We start from the raw sequence: 14,484 nt of genomic DNA, 5'->3' as shown, positions 1-14,484 counted from the left end.
CAGGTCCCTCTCTGATCTCAGGCCTCGGGTACCCCGCTCCTTTTATCCTTATCGCTCAGGTCCCTCTCTGATCTCAGGCCTGGGGTCCCCGCTCCTTTTATCCCCATCGCTTAGGTCCCTCTCTGATCTCAGGCCTCGGGTCCCTGCTCCTTTTATCCCCATCGCTCAGGTCCCTCTCTGATCTCAGGCCTCGGGTCCCCGCTACTTTTATCCCCATCGCTCAGGTCCCTCTCTGATCTCAGGCCTCGGGTCCCTGCTCCTTTTATCCCCATCGCTCAGGTCCCTCTCTGATCTCAGGCCTGGGGTCACTGCTCCTTTTATCCCCATCGCTCAGGACCCTCTCTGATCTCAGGCCTCTGGTCACTGCTCCTTTTATCCCCATCACTCATGTCTGTCTCTGATCTCAGGCCTCTGGTCACTGCTCCTGTTATCCCCATCGCTCAGGTCCCTCTCTGATCTCAGGCCTCGGGTCCTCGCTCCTTTTATCCCCATCGCTCAGGTCCCTCTCTGATCTCAGGCCTAGGGTCACTGCTCCTTTTATCCCCATCACTCAGGTCCCTCTCTGATCTCAGGCCTAGGGTCACTGCTCCTTTTATCCCCATCGCTCAGGTCCCTCTCTGATCTCAGGCCTGGGGTTCCTACTCCATTTATCCCCAACGCTCAGGTCCCTCTCTGATCTCAGGCCTCGGGTCCCCGCTCCTTTTATCCCCATCGCTCAGGTCCCTCTCTGATCTCAGGCCTGGGGTCCCTGCTCCTTTTATCCCCATCGCTCAGGTCCCTCTCTGATCTCAGGCCTCGGGTCCCCGCTCCTTTTATCCTTATCGCTCAGGTCCCTCTCTGATCTCAGGCCTCGGGTCCCTGCTCCTTTTATCCCCATCGCTCAGGTCCCTCTCTGATCTCAGGCCTAGGGTCACTGCTCCTTTTATCCCCATCGCTCAGGTCCCTCTCTGATCTCAGGCCAAGGGTCACTGCTCCTTTTATCCACATCGCTCAGGTCCCTCTCTGATCTCAGGCCTCGGGTCCCCGCTCCTATTATCCTCATCGCTCAGGTCCCTCTCTGATCTCAGGCCTAGGGTCACTGCTCCTTTTATCCCCATCGCTCAGGTCCCTCTCTGATCTCAGGCCTGGGGTCACTGCTCCTTTTATCCCCATCACTCAGGTCCCTCTCTGATCTCAGGTCTCGGGTCCCCGCTCCTTTTATCCCCATCGCTCAGGTCCCTCTCTGATCTCAGGCCTGGGGTCCCTGCTCCTTTTGTCCCCATCGCTCTGGTCCCTCTCTGATCTCAGGCCTCGGGTCCCCGCTCCTTTTATCCCCATCGCTCAGGTCCCTCTCTGATCTCAGGCCTGGGGTCACTGCTACTTTTATCCCCATCGCTCAGGTCCCTTTCTGATCTCAGGCCTCGGGTCCCTGCTCCTTTTATCATCATCGCTCAGGTCCCTCTCTGATCTCAGGCCTGGGGTTCCTACTCATTTTATCCCCATCGTTAAGGTCCCTCTCTGATCTCAGGCCTGGGGTCACTGCTCCTTTTATCCCCATCGCTCAGGACCCTCTCTGATCTCAGGCCTCTGGTCACTGCTCCTTTTATCCCCATCACTCATGTCTGTCTCTGATCTCAGGCCTCTGGTCACTGCTCCTGTTATCCCCATCGCTCAGGTCCCTCTCTGATCTCAGTCCTCGGGTCCCCGCTCCTTTTATCCCCATCGCTCAGGTCCCTATCTGATCTCAGGCCTAGGGTCACTGCTCCTTTTATCCCCATCACTCAGGTCCCTCTCTGATCTCAGGCCTAGGGTCACTGCTCCTTTTATCCCCATCGCTCAGGTCCCTCTCTGATCTCAGGCCTGGGGTTCCTACTCCTTTTATCCCCATCGCTCAGGTCCCTCTCTGATCTCAGGCCTCGGGTCCCCGCTCCTTTTATCCCCATCGCTCAGGTCCCTCTCTGATCTCAGGCCTAGGGTCACTGCTCCTTTTATCCCCATCGCTCAGGTCCCTCTCTGATCTCAGGCCTGGGGTTCCGACTCATTTTATCCCCATCGCTCAGGTCCCTCTCTGATCTCAGGCCTGGGGTCACTGCTTCTTTTATCCCCATCGCTCAGGTCCCTCTCTGATCTCAGGCCTGGGGTTCCTACTCATTTTATCCTTATCGCTCAGGTCCCTCTCTGATCTCAGGCCTGGGGTCCCTGCTCCTTTTATCCCCATCGCTCAGGTCCCTCTCTGATCTCAGGCCTCGGGTCCCCGCTCCTATTATCCTCATCGCTCAGGTCCCTCTCTGATCTCAGGCCTAGGGTCACTGCTCCTTTTATCCCCATCGCTCAGGTCCCTCTCTGATCTCAGGCCTGGGGTCACTGCTCCTTTTATCCCCATCACTCAGGTCCCTCTCTGATCTCAGGTCTCGGGTCCCCGCTCCTTTTATCCCCATCGCTCAGGTCCCTCTCTGATCTCAGGCCTGGGGTCCCTGCTCCTTTTGTCCCCATCGCTCTGGTCCCTCTCTGATCTCAGGCCTCGGGTCCCCGCTCCTTTTATCCCCATCGCTCAGGTCCCTCTCTGATCTCAGGCCTGGGGTCACTGCTACTTTTATCCCCATCGCTCAGGTCCCTTTCTGATCTCAGGCCTCGGGTCCCTGCTCCTTTTATCATCATCGCTCAGGTCCCTCTCTGATCTCAGGCCTGGGGTTCCTACTCATTTTATCCCCATCGCTCAGGTCGCTCTCTGATCTCAGGCCTCGGGTCCCTGCTCCTTTTATCCCCATCGCTCAGGTCCCTCTCTGATCTCAGGCCTGGGTCACTGCTCCTTTTATCCCCATCGCTCAGGTCCCTCTCTGATCTCAGGCCTGGGGTCCCGGCTCCTTTTATCCCCATCGCTCAGGTTCCTCTCTGATCTCAGGCCTGTGGTCCCCCGCTCCTTTTATCCCCATCGCTCAGGTCCCTCTCTGATCTCAGGCCTGGGGTCACTGCTCCTTTTATCCCCATTGCTCAGGTCCCTCTCTGATCTCAGGCCTGGGGTCACTGCTCCTTTTATCTCCATCGCTCAGGTCCCTCTCTGATCTCAGGCCTCGGGTACCCCGCTCCTTTTATCCTTATCGCTCAGGTCCCTCTCTGATCTCAGGCCTGGGGTCCCCGCTCCTTTTATCCCCATCGCTTAGGTCCCTCTCTGATCTCAGGCCTCGGGTCCCTGCTCCTTTTATCCCCATCGCTCAGGTCCCTCTCTAATCTCAGGTCTGGGGTCACTGCTCCTTTTATCCCCATCGCTTAGGTCCCTCTCTGATCTCAGGCCTCTCGTCACTGCTCCTTTTATCCTTATTGCTCAGGTCCCTCTCTGATCTCAGGCCTGGGGTCACTGCTCCTTTTATCCCCATCGCTCAGGACCCTCTCTGATCTCAGGCCTCTGGTCACTGCTCCTTTTATCCCCATCACTCAGGTCTGTCTCTGATCTCAGGCCTCTGGTCACTGCTCCTTTTATCCCCATCGCTCAGGTCCCTCTCTGATCTCAGGCCTCGGGTCCCCGCTCCTTTTATCCCCATCGCTCAGGTCCCTATCTGATCTCAGGCCTAGGGTCACTGCTCCTTTTATCCCCATCACTCAGGTCCCTCTCTGATCTCAGGCCTAGGGTCACTGCTCCTTTTATCCCCATCGCTCAGGTCCCTCTCTGATCTCAGGCCTGGGGTTCCTACTCCTTTTATCCCCATCGCTCAGGTCCCTCTCTGATCTCAGGCCTCGGGTCCCCGCTCCTTTTATCCCCATCGCTCAGGTCCCTCTCTGATCTCAGGCCTAGGGTCACTGCTCCTTTTATCCCCATCGCTCAGGTCCCTCTCTGATCTCAGGCCTGGGGTTCCGACTCATTTTATCACCATCGCTCAGGTCCCTCTCTGATCTCAGGCCTGGGGTCACTGCTTCTTTTATCCCCATCGCTCAGGTCCCTCTCTGATCTCAGGCCTGGGGTTCCTACTCATTTTATCCTTATCGCTCAGGTCCCTCTCTGATCTCAGGCCTGGGGTTCCGACTCATTTTATCACCATCGCTCAGGTCCCTCTCTGATCTCAGGCCTGGGGTCACTGCTTCTTTTATCCCCATCGCTCAGGTCCCTCTCTGATCTCAGGCCTCGGGTCCCCGCTCCTTTTATCCTTATCGCTCAGGTCCCACTCTGATCTCAGGCCTCGGGTCCCTGCTCCTTTTATCCCCATCGCTCAGGTCCCTCTCTGATCTCAGGCCTAGGGTCACTGCTCCTTTTATCCCCATCGCTCAGGTCCCTCTCTGATCTCAGGCCAAGGGTCACTGCTCCTTTTATCCACATCGCTCAGGTCCCTCTCTGATCTCAGGCCTCGGGTCCCCGCTACTATTATCCTCATCGCTCAGGTCCCTCTCTGATCTCAGGCCTGGGGTCACTGCTCCTTTTATCCCCATCACTCAGGTCCCTCTCTGATCTCAGGCCTCGGGTCCCCGCTCCTTTTATCCCCATCGCTCAGGTCCCTCTCTGATCTCAGGCCTGGGGTCCCTGCTCCTTTTGTCCCCATCGCTCTGGTCCCTCTCTGATCTCAGGCCTCGGGTCCCCGCTCCTTTTATCCCCATCGCTCAGGTCCCTCTCTGATCTCAGGCCTGGGGTCACTGCTCCTTTTATCCCCATCGCTCAGGTCCCTCTCTGATCTCAGGCCTCGGGTCACTGCTCCTTTTATCTCCATCGCTCAGGTCCCTCTCTGATCTCAGGCCTCTGGTCACTGCTCCTTTTATCCTTATTGCTCAGGTCCCTCTCTAATCTCAGGCCTGGGGTCACTGCTCCTTTTATCCCCATCGCTCAGGACCCTCTCTGATCTCAGGCCTCTGGTCCCCGCTCCTTTTATCCCCATCGCTCAGGTCCCTCTCTGATCTCAGGCCTCTGGTCCCCGCTCCTTTTATCCCCATCGCTCAGGTCCCTCTCTGATCTCAGGCCTAGGGTTACTGCTCCTTTTATCCCCATCGCTCAGGTCTCTCTCTGATCTCAGGCCTAGGGTCTCTGCTCCTTTTATCCCCATCGCTCAGGTCCCTCTCTGATCTCAGGCCTAGGGTCACTGCTCCTTTTATCCCCATCGCTCAGGTCCCTCTCTAATCTCAGGCCTGGGGTCACTGCTCCTTTTATCCTCATCGCTCAGGTCCCTCTCTGATCTCAGGCCTGGGGCCACTGCTCCTTTTATCCCCATCGCTCAGGACCCTCTCTGATCTCAGGCCTCGGGTCACTGCTCCTTTTATCCTTATCGCTCAGGTCCCTCTCTGATCTCAGGCCACGTGTCCCCCGCTCCTTTTATCCCCATCGCTCAGGTCCCTCTCTGATCTCAGGCCTCGGGTCCCCGCTCCTTTTATCCCCATCGCTCAGGTCTCTCTCTGATCTCAGGCCTCGGGTCCCCGCTCCTTTGTTCCTTATCGCTCAGGTCCCTCTCTGATCTCAGGCCTCGGGTCCCCGCTCCTTTTATCCCCATCGCTCAGGTCCCTCTCTGATCTCAGGCCTCGGGTCCCCGCTCCTTTTATCCCCATCGCTCAGGTCCCTCTCTGATCTCAGGCCTAGGGTCACTGCTCCTTTTATCCCCATCACTCAGGTCCCTCTCTGATCTCAGGCCTAGGGTCACTGCTCCTTTTATCCCCATCGCTCAGGTCCCTCTCTGATCTCAGGCCTGGGGTTCCTACTCCTTTTATCCCCATCGCTCAGGTCCCTCTCTGATCTCAGGCCTGGGGTTCCTGCTCCTTTTATCCCCATCGCTCAGGTCCCTCTCTGATCTCAGGCCTCGGGTCCCCGCTCCTTTTATCCCCATCGCTCAGGTCCCTCTCTGATCTCAGGCCTGGGGTCACTGCTTCTTTTATCCCCATCGCTCAGGTCCCTCTCTGATCTCAGGCCTGGGGTTCCTACTCATTTTATCCTTATCGCTCAGGTCCCTCTCTGATCTCAGGCCTGGGGTCCCTGCTCCTTTTATCCCCATCGCTCAGGTCCCTCTCTGATCTCAGGCCTCGGGTCCCCGCTCCTTTTATCCTTATCGCTCAGGTCCCTCTCTGATCTCAGGCCTCGGGTCCCTGCTCCTTTTATCCCCATCGCTCAGGTCCCTCTCTGATCTCAGGCCTAGGGTCACTGCTCCTTTTATCCCCATTGCTCAGGTCCCTCTCTGATCTCAGGCCTGGGGTCACTGCTCCTTTTATCTCCATCGCTCAGGTCCCTCTCTGATCTCAGGCCTCGGGTACCCCTCTCCTTTTATCCTTATCGCTCAGGTCCCTCTCTGATCTCAGGCCTGGGGTCCCCGCTCCTTTTATCCCCATCGCTTAGGTCCCTCTCTGATCTCAGGCCTCGGGTCCCTGCTCCTTTTATCCCCATCGCTCAGGTCCCTCTCTGATCTCAGGCCTCGGGTCCCCGCTCCTTTTATCCCCATCGCTCAGGTCCCTCTCTGATCTCAGGCCTCTCGTCACTGCTCCTTTTATCCTTATTGCTCAGATCCCTCTCTGATCTCAGGCCTGGGGTCACTGCTCCTTTTATCCCCATCGCTCAGGACCCTCTCTGATCTCAGGCCTCTGGTCACTGCTCCTTTTATCCCCATCACTCAGGTCTGTCTCTGATCTCAGGCCTCTGGTCACTGCTCCTTTTATCCCCATCGCTCAGGTCCCTCTCTGATCTCAGGCCTCGGGTCCCCGCTCCTTTTATCCCCATCGCTCAGGTCCCTATCTGATCTCAGGCCTAGGGTCACTGCTCCTTTTATCCCCATCACTCAGGTCCCTCTCTGATCTCAGGCCTAGGGTCACTGCTCCTTTTATCCCCATCGCTCAGGTCCCTCTCTGATCTCAGGCCTGGGGTTCCTACTCCTTTTATCCCCATCGCCCAGGTCCCTCTCTGATCTCAGGCCTCGGGTCCCCGCTCCTTTTATCCCCATCGCTCAGGTCCCTCTCTGATCTCAGGCCTAGGGTCACTGCTCCTTTTATCCCCATCGCTCAGGTCCCTCTCTGATCTCAGGCCTAGGGTCACTGCTCCTTTTATCCCCATCGCTCAGGTCCCTCTCTGATCTCAGGCCTAGGGTCACTGCTCCTTTTATCCCCATCGCTCAGGTCCCTCTCTGATCTCAGGCCTGGGGTTCCGACTCATTTTATCACCATCGCTCAGGTCCCTCTCTGATCTCAGGCCTGGGGTCACTGCTTCTTTTATCCCCATCGCTCAGGTCCCTCTCTGATCTCAGGCCTGGGGTTCCTACTCATTTTATCCTTATCGCTCAGGTCCCTCTCTGATCTCAGGCCTGGGGTTCCTACTCATTTTATCCTTATCGCTCAGGTCCCTCTCTGATCTCAGGCCTGGGGTCACTGCTTCTTTTATCCCCATCGCTCAGGTCCCTCTCTGATCTCAGGCCTCGGGTCCCCGCTCCTTTTATCCTTATCGCTCAGGTCCCTCTCTGATCTCAGGCCTCGGGTCCCTGCTCCTTTTATCCCCATCGCTCAGGTCCCTCTCTGATCTCAGGCCTAGGGTCACTGCTCCTTTTATCCCCATCGCCCAGGTCCCTCTCTGATCTCAGGCCAAGGGTCACTGCTCCTTTTATCCACATCGCTCAGGTCCCTCTCTGATCTCAGGCCTCGGGTCCCCGCTACTATTATCCTCATCGCTCAGGTCCCTCTCTGATCTCAGGCCTAGGGTCACTGCTCCTTTTATCCCCATCGCTCAGGTCCCTCTCTGATCTCAGGCCTGGGGTCACTGCTCCTTTTATCCCCATCACTCAGGTCCCTCTCTGATCTCAGGCCTCGGGTCCCCGCTCCTTTTATCCCCATCGCTCAGGTCCCTCTCTGATCTCAGGCCTGGGGTCCCTGCTCCTTTTGTCCCCATCGCTCTGGTCCCTCTCTGATCTCAGGCCTCGGGTCCCCGCTCCTTTTATCCCCATCGCTCAGGTCCCTCTCTGATCTCAGGCCTGGGGTCACTGCTCCTTTTATCCCCATCGCTCAGGTCCCTCTCTGATCTCAGGCCTCGGGTCACTGCTCCTTTTATCTCCATCGCTCAGGTCCCTCTCTGATCTCAGGCCTCTGGTCACTGCTCCTTTTATCCTTATTGCTCAGGTCCCTCTCTAATCTCAGGCCTGGGGTCACTGCTCCTTTTATCCCCATCGCTCAGGACCCTCTCTGATCTCAGGCCTCTGGTCCCCGCTCCTTTTATCCCCATCGCTCAGGTCCCTCTCTGATCTCAGGCCTCTGGTCCCCGCTCCTTTTATCCCCATCGCTCAGGTCCCTCTCTGATCTCAGGCCTAGGGTTACTGCTCCTTTTATCCCCATCGCTCAGGTCTCTCTCTGATCTCAGGCCTAGGGTCTCTGCTCCTTTTATCCCCATCGCTCAGGTCCCTCTCTGATCTCAGGCCTAGGGTCACTGCTCCTTTTATCCCCATCGCTCAGGTCCCTCTCTAATCTCAGGCCTGGGGTCACTGCTCCTTTTATCCTCATCGCTCAGGTCCCTCTCTGATCTCAGGCCTGGGGCCACTGCTCCTTTTATCCCCATCGCTCAGGACCCTCTCTGATCTCAGGCCTCGGGTCACTGCTCCTTTTATCCTTATCGCTCAGGTCCCTCTCTGATCTCAGGCCACGTGTCCCCCGCTCCTTTTATCCCCATCGCTCAGGTCCCTCTCTGATCTCAGGCCTCGGGTCCCCGCTCCTTTTATCCCCATCGCTCAGGTCCCTCTCTGATCTCAGGCCTAGGGTCACTGCTCCTTTTATCCCCATCGCTCAGGTCCCTCTCTGATCTCAGGCCTGGGGTCACTGCTTCTTTTATCCCCATCGCTCAGGTCCCTCTCTGATCTCAGGCCTGGGGTTCCTACTCATTTTATCCTTATCGCTCAGGTCCCTCTCTGATCTCAGGCCTGGGGTTCCGACTCATTTTATCACCATCGCTCAGGTCCCTCTCTGATCTCACGCCTGGGGTCACTGCTTCTTTTATCCCCATCGCTCAGGTCCCTCTCTGATCTCAGGCCTCGGGTCCCCGCTCCTTTTATCCTTATCGCTCAGGTCCCTCTCTGATCTCAGGCCTCGGGTCCCTGCTCCTTTTATCCCCATCGCTCAGGTCCCTCTCTGATCTCAGGCCTAGGGTCACTGCTCCTTTTATCCCCATCGCTCAGGTCCCTCTCTGATCTCAGGCCAAGGGTCACTGCTCCTTTTATCCACATCGCTCAGGTCCCTCTCTGATCTCAGGCCTCGGGTCCCCGCTACTATTATCCTCATCGCTCAGGTCCCTCTCTGATCTCAGGCCTAGGGTCACTGCTCCTTTTATCCCCATCACTCAGGTCCCTCTCTGATCTCAGGCCTCGGGTCCCCGCTCCTTTTATCCCCATCGCTCAGGTCCCTCTCTGATCTCAGGCCTGGGGTCCCTGCTCCTTTTGTCCCCATCGCTCTGGTCCCTCTCTGATCTCAGGCCTCGGGTCCCCGCTCCTTTTATCCCCATCGCTCAGGTCCCTCTCTGATCTCAGGCCTGGGGTCACTGCTCCTTTTATCCCCATCGCTCAGGTCCCTCTCTGATCTCAGGCCTCGGGTCACTGCTCCTTTTATCTCCATCGCTCAGGTCCCTCTCTGATCTCAGGCCTCTGGTCACTGCTCCTTTTATCCTTATTGCTCAGGTCCCTCTCTAATCTCAGGCCTGGGGTCACTACTCCTTTTATCCCCATCGCTCAGGACCCTCTCTGATCTCAGGCCTCTGGTCCCCGCTCCTTTTATCCCCATCGCTCAGGTCCCTCTCTGATCTCAGGCCTCTGGTCCCCGCTCCTTTTATCCCCATCGCTCAGGTCCCTCTCTGATCTCAGGCCTAGGGTTACTGCTCCTTTTATCCCCATCGCTCAGGTCTCTCTCTGATCTCAGGCCTAGGGTCTCTGCTCCTTTTATCCCCATCGCTCAGGTCCCTCTCTGATCTCAGGCCGAGGGTCACTGCTCCTTTTATCCCCATCGCTCAGGTCCCTCTCTAATCTCAGGCCTGGGGTCACTGCTCCTTTTATCCTCATCGCTCAGGTCCCTCTCTGATCTCAGGCCTGGGGCCACTGCTCCTTTTATCCCCATCGCTCAGGACCCTCTCTGATCTCAGGCCTCGGGTCACTGCTCCTTTTATCCTTATCGCTCAGGTCCCTCTCTGATCTCAGGCCACGTGTCCCCCGCTCCTTTTATCCCCATCGCTCAGGTCCCTCTCTGATCTCAGGCCAGGGGTCCCCGCTCCTTTTATCCCCATCGCTCAGGTCTCTCTCTGATCTCAGGCCTCGGGTCCCCGCTCCTTTGTTCCTTATCGCTCAGGTCCCTCTCTGATCTCAGGCCTCGGGTCCCCGCTCCTTTTATCCCCATCGCTCAGGTATCTCTCTGATCTCAGGCCTGGGATCACTGCTCCTTTTATCCTCATCGCTCAGGTCCCTCTCTGATCTCAGGCCTGGGGTCACTGCTCCTTTTATCCGCATCTCTCAGGTCCCTCTCTGATCTCAGGCCTGGGGTCACTTCTCCTTTTATCTCCATCGCTCAGGTCCCTCTCTGATCTCAGGCCTGGGGTCACCGCTCCTTTTATCCCCATCACTCAGGTCTCTCTCTGATCTCAGGCCTGGGGTCACTGCTCCTTTTATCCCCATCGCTCAGGTCTCTCTCTGATCTCAGGCCTCGGGGTCACTGCTCCTTTTATCCTTATCGCTCAGGTCCCTCTCTGATCTCAGGCCTGGGGTCACTGCTCCTTTTATCTCCATCGCTCAGGTCCCTCTCTGATCTCAGGCCTCGGGTCCCCGCTCCTTTTATCTCCATCGCTCAGGTCCCTCTCTGATCTCAGGCCTGGGGTCACTGCTCCTTTTATCCCCATCGCTCAGGTCCCTCTCTGATCTCAGGCCTCGGGTCCCCGCTCCTTTTATCCCCATCGCTCAGGTCCCTCTCTGATCTCAGGCCTAGGGTCACTGCTCCTTTTATCCCCATCACTCAGGTCCCTCTCTGATCTCAGGCCTAGGGTCACTGCTCCTTTTATCCCCATCGCTCAGGTCCCTCTCTGATCTCAGGCCTGGGGTTCCTACTCCTTTTATCCCCATCGCTCAGGTCCCTCTCTGATCTCAGGCCTGGGGTTCCTGCTCCTTTTATCCCCATCGCTCAGGTCCCTCTCTGATCTCAGGCCTAGGGTCCCCGCTCCTTTTATCCCCATCGCTCAGGTCCCTCTCTGATCTCAGGCCTGGGGTCACTGCTTCTTTTATCCCCATCGCTCAGGTCCCTCTCTGATCTCAGGCCTGGGGTTCCTACTCATTTTATCCTTATCGCTCAGGTCCCTCTCTGATCTCAGGCCTGGGGTCCCTGCTCCTTTTATCCCCATCGCTCAGGTCCCTCTCTGATCTCAGGCCTCGGGTCCCCGCTCCTTTTATCCTTATCGCTCAGGTCCCTCTCTGATCTCAGGCCTCGGGTCCCTGCTCCTTTTATCCCCATCGCTCAGGTCCCTCTCTGATCTCAGGCCTAGGGTCACTGCTCCTTTTATCCCCATCGCTCAGGTCCCTCTCTGATCTCAGGCCAAGGGTCACTGCTCCTTTTATCCACATCGCTCAGGTCCCTCTCTGATCTCAGGCCTCGGGTCCCCGCTCCTATTATCCTCATCGCTCAGGTCCCTCTCTGATCTCAGGCCTAGGGTCACTGCTCCTTTTATCCCCATCGCTCAGGTCCCTCTCTGATCTCAGGCCTGGGGTCACTGCTCCTTTTATCCCCATCACTCAGGTCCCTCTCTGATCTCAGGCCTCGGGTCCCCGCTCCTTTTATCCCCATCGCTCAGGTCCCTCTCCGATCTCAGGCCTGGGGTCCCTGCTCCTTTTGTCCCCATCGCTCTGGTCCCTCTCTGATCTCAGGCCTCGGGTCCCCGCTCCTTTTATCCCCATCGCTCAGGTCCCTCTCTGATCTCAGGCCTGGGGTCACTGCTCCTTTTGTCCCCATCGCTCAGGTCCCTCTCTGATCTCAGGCCTCGGGTCACTGCTCCTTTTATCTCCATCGCTCAGGTCCCTCTCTGATCTCAGGCCTCTGGTCACTGCTCCTTTTATCCTTATTGCTCAGGTCCCTCTCTAATCTCAGGCCTGGGGTCACTGCTCCTTTTATCCCCATCGCTCAGGACCCTCTCTGATCTCAGGCCTCTGGTCACTGCTCCTTTTATCCTTATTGCTCAGGTCTCTCTTTGATCTCAGGCCTGGGGTCCCCGCTCCTTTTATCCCCATCGCTCAGGTCCCTCTCTGATTTCAGGCCTCTGGTCCCCGCTCCTTTTATCCCCATCGCTCAGGTCCCTCTCTGATCTCAGGCCTAGGGTTACTGCTCCTTTTATCCCCATCGCTCAGGTCTCTCTCTGATCTCAGGCCTAGGGTCACTGCTCCTTTTATCCCCATCGCTCAGGACCCTCTCTGATCTCAGGCCTCGGGTCACTGCTCCTTTTATCTCCATCGCTCAGGTCCCTCTCTGATCTCAGGCCTCTGGTCACTGCTCCTTTTATCCTTATTGCTCAGGTGCCGCTCTAATCTCAGGCCTGGGATCACTGCTCCTTTTATCCCCATCGCTCAGGTCCCTCTCTGATCTCAGGCCTAGGGTCACTGCTCCTTTTATCCCCATCGCTCAGGTCCCTCTCTAATCTCAGGCCTGGGGTCACTGCTCCTTTTATCCTCATCGCTCAGGTCCCTCTCTGATCTCAGGCCTCGGGTCCCCGCTCCTTTTATCCCCATCGCTCAGGTCCCTCTCTGATCTCAGGCCTGGGGTCACTGCTCCTTTTATCCCCATCGCTCAGGACCCTCTCTGATCTCAGGCCTCTGGTCACTGCTCCTTTTATCCTTATCGCTCAGGTCCCTCTCTGATCTCAGGCCACGTGTCCCCCGCTCCTTTTATCCCCATCGCTCAGGTCCCTCTCTGATCTCAGGCCTGGGGTCCCCGCTCCTTTTATCCCCATCGCTCAGGTCTCTCTCTGATCTCAGGCCTCGGGTCCCCGCTCCTTTGTTCCTTATCGCTCAGGTCCCTCTCTGATCTCAGGCCTCGGGTCCCCGCTCCTTTTATCCCCATCGCTCAGGTATCTCTCTGATCTCAGGCCTGGGATCACTGCTCCTTTTATCCTCATCGCTCAGGTCCCTCTCTGATCTCAGGCCTGGGGTCACTGCTCCTTTTATCCCCATCGCTCAGGTCCCTCTCTGATCTCAGGCCTAGGGTCCCCGCTCCTTTTATCCTTATCGCTCAGGTCCCTCTCTGATCTCAGGCCTCGGGTCCCCGCTCCTTTTATCCCCATCGCTCAGGTCCCCCTCTGATCTCAGGCCTGGGTTCCCTGCTCCTTTTATCGCCATTGCTCAGGTCCCTCTCTGATCTCAGGCCTCGGGTCCCCGCTCCTTTTATCCCCATCGCTCAGGTCCCCCTCTGATCTCAGGCCTGGGGTCACTGCTCCTTTTATCCTCATCGCTCAGGTCCCTCTCTGATCTCAGGCCTGGGTTCACTGCTCCTTTTATCCTCATCTCTCAGGTCCCCCTCTGATCTCAGGCCTGGGGTCACTGCTCCTTTTATCCTCATCGCTCAGGTCCCTCTCTGATCTCAGGCCAAGGGTCCCCGCTCCTTTTATCCTCATCTCTCAGGTCCCTCTCTGATCTCAGGCCTCGGGTCACTGCTCCTTTTATCCTCATCTCTCAGGTCCCTCTCTGATCTCAGGCCTGGGGTCACTGCTCCTTTTATCCCCATCGCTCAGGTCCCTCTCTGATCTCAGGCCTCGGGTCCCCGCTCCTTTTATCCCCATTGCTCAGGTCCCTCTCTGATCTCAGGCCTAGGGTCACTGCTCCTTTTATCCCCATCACTCAGGTCCCTCTCTGATCTCAGGCCTAGAGTCACTGCTCCTTTTATCCCCATCGCTCAGGTCCCTCTCTGATCTCAGGCCAGGGGTTCCTACTCCTTTTATCCCCATCGCTCAGGTCCCTCTCTGATCTCAGGCCTGGGGTTCCTGCTCCTTTTATCCCCATCGCTCAGGTCCCTCTCTGATCTCAGGCCTCGGGTCCCCGCTCCTTTTATCCCCATCGCTCAGGTCCCTCTCTGATCTCAGGCCTGGGGTCACTGCTTCTTTTATCCCCATCGCTCAGGTCCCTCTCTGATCTCAGGCCTGGGGTTCCTACTCATTTTATCCTTATCGCTCAGGTCCCTCTCTGATCTCAGGCCTGGGGTCCCTGCTCCTTTTATCCCCATCGCTCAGGTCCCTCTCTGATCTCAGGCCTCGGGTCCCCGCTCCTTTTATCCTTATCGCTCAGGTCCCTCTCTGATCTCAGGCCTCGGGTCCCTGCTCCTTTTATCCCCATCGCTCAGGTCCCTCTCTGATCTCAGGCCTAGGGTCACTGCTCCTTTTATCCCCATCGCTCAGGTCCCTCTCTGATCTCAGGCCAAGGGTCACTGCTCCTTTTATCCACATCGCTCAGGTCCCTCTCTGATCTCAGGCCTCGGGTCCCCGCTCCTATTATCCTCATCGCTCAGGTCCCTCTCTGATCTCAGGCCTAGGGTCACTGCTCCTTTTATCCCCATCGCTCAGGTCCCTCT

Source organism: Pristiophorus japonicus, unplaced genomic scaffold (genome assembly GCF_044704955.1).
Source record: "Pristiophorus japonicus isolate sPriJap1 unplaced genomic scaffold, sPriJap1.hap1 HAP1_SCAFFOLD_692, whole genome shotgun sequence".
Taxonomy (NCBI): domain Eukaryota; kingdom Metazoa; phylum Chordata; class Chondrichthyes; family Pristiophoridae; genus Pristiophorus; species Pristiophorus japonicus.
The sequence above is the reverse complement of the archived record's forward strand: the minus strand, read 5'-3'. Positions refer to the sequence as shown.